This window comes from Heterocephalus glaber, unplaced genomic scaffold (assembly GCF_053883595.1).
Source record: "Heterocephalus glaber isolate CG9 unplaced genomic scaffold, H.glaber_assembly_v1.0 deba00000613, whole genome shotgun sequence".
In the NCBI taxonomy this organism is placed as follows: Eukaryota; Metazoa; Chordata; class Mammalia; order Rodentia; family Bathyergidae; genus Heterocephalus; species Heterocephalus glaber.
In genome coordinates this window covers 5,462,586-5,464,965 of record NW_028258152.1, presented here as the reverse complement: position 1 = coordinate 5,464,965, position 2,380 = coordinate 5,462,586, and the positions used below count along the sequence as shown (strand labels likewise).

Here is a 2,380-nt window from a genome sequence, read left to right as displayed (position 1 = left end):
GGTAGTAAAGATATTTAGTGAATATTTAAATAAAATTCTCTTATAGTAAACTACTGTATTACAGTAAAATCCCCCTAAAGATACTCCTCCTCATTCTGAACACACTTATCCCATAATTCTTGCCATTTTCTGAAGCAGTTCTGGAAATATTCTTTCCTAAGAGTTTTTACAAGGCATGATGAAAATCTGGTGACCTCTGTTGCCAAGTGCCATCCAACAGAAAGGCAGACAGGGAAAAACGTTACGGTGAGTCCTCATTTACCTTATTTGCCTGATCTCGCACTGTGTAAATTCTGGCTCTTCTCCAAAGTCAAATGACCATGATAGACAAATGTTTTGAAGAGATTCAGAACAAGGCAGCCATGACAGTGCAACCAGATACAGAAAAGAACTTCTGGAACTACTTCAGGAAGTGGCAAGAACAATGGGATAAGTGTGCTGGAAGCGATCAGTGGCATAGGGATTAATGGCAGTGTGTCTTACTGTAATCATTTTTTTAAAATTTAAATATTCATCAGAGTCTTTGATCATACTTCATTGGCTCATACTACTTTTATTTTTGTTGCTTCTTGTTTCTGAATTTCAATAACTGGATACATCAATATACATGGATTTATATGCTAACTTTTATGTGCTAATAATTTATTCTAACTTTAAAACAGACCTCTAAAAATACTTAAAGATTTTAAGTCATTTTTCAAGAAACAAATCAATTATAAGAGGGGAGAATGACAATTTTTATTATTATTGTTTTTTATGGAAATATGTGGTAGATTTGGTATTCTGCTTGATATATAGAATATAAGTCTAAATGATATTTTGAACAAATGTATCTTTGTAATATCAATATAATACTACATAATCATATATGATATGAATGATTTCTAGTTATCTTTTTTATTCTATGATTTCCCTAAATTCAAAAGATATATATGATTGTTTAAAGATATATGAGAATATTGTATCTTTAATTCTTAACTTACTGAAAAGGAAGGTACACTGAAAAGCCTAAAGGATGAGAATGACCACTTTAGTGTTGGATAACGGAGCCTACAATGCTAAAATCGGTTATAGCCATGAAAATATCTTGGTTATTCCTAATTGTCAGTTCAGGTCAAAAACAGCACGTCTTAAAACATTTACTGCTAACCAGATAGATGAAATAAAAGACCCTTCAGGACTCTTTTACATCCTTCCTTTTCAAAATGGCTACTTGGTGAATTGGGATGTCCAATGACAAGTTTGGGATTACCTTTTTGGAAAGGAAATGTATCAGCAGGGACCCTCAGTGCACATAGGTATTTCTGAGACAACCCTTCTGAGTTGTGCTGTATTATTGTAGGCAGTGGATATTCTTTTACACATATAGTTCTGTATTATAGAAGTAAAAAGAAAAAAGAAGCAATTATTTGGATAAATGTGGGTGGAAAGCTCTTAACCAACCACCTAAAGGAGATCATCTCGTACAGACAGCTACATGTTATGGATGAAACACATGTTATTAATCAAGTGAAAGAAGATGTGTGCTATGTGTCTCAGGATTTTTATAGAGACATGGATATTGCAAAGTTAAAAGGAGAAGACAATATAGTAATGGTAGACTATGTTTTGTCTGACTTCAGTACAATTATAAAGGGCTTTTGTAAGCCAAGGGAAGAGATGGTCTTGAGTGGAAAATACAAATCTGGGGAACAAATTCTCCGTCTGGCCAATGAGAGATTTGCTGTTCCAGAAATACTCTTTAACCCTTCAGACATAGGCATCCAAGAAATGGGAATTCCAGAGGCTATTGTCTATTCCATTCAAAACTTCCCTGAAGAAATGCAGCCACATTTTTTTAAGAACATTGTTTTGACAGATGGACATTCCCTTTTCCCAGGATTTAGAGATAGGGTCTACTCAGAAATTCGATGTCTTACTCCCACAGATTATGATGTTTCGGTTGTGCTGCCTGAGAACCCTATTACTTATGCCTGGGAAGGTGGAAAGTTGATATCAGAGAACGATGACTTTGAAGATATGGTGGTGACGAGAGAGGACTATGAAGAAAATGGACACAGCATCTGTGAAGAGAAATTTGACATTTAAGGGACCTATCTGAATGCAAGTCTTGATTGGTTGTAACTGAAGTTTAATTTCAGCATTTTTTTAAAGAAGGCTAAGGACCTGTGTTAATTTTCAGTCTAAGATTAAGTCATGTAAATACTTTGATCCATGGCTGATGTTTCAAAGGCTTCTTAGGGTTATTCCAGTAAACCATAAGTCAGCCCATATTTTCATTTAGGAGCTGCACTCCCTTAACATTGCCTGTGCTGTTTTTTGAGAGTAGGTTATTTTTCACTAGAAGGTGAAAGTGAATGTAGTTTAATTCTTTGTAGCT

At 34.7% G+C, this 2,380-nt stretch overlaps 1 pseudogene; it reads left to right on the top strand.

The window, feature by feature from the left end:
* Positions 1-1,078: 1,078 nt before the first annotated feature.
* LOC101708078 (actin-related protein 6 pseudogene) lies at positions 1,079-2,113 on the top strand (annotated as a pseudogene).
* The last annotated feature ends 267 nt before the right edge of the window (positions 2,114-2,380 follow it).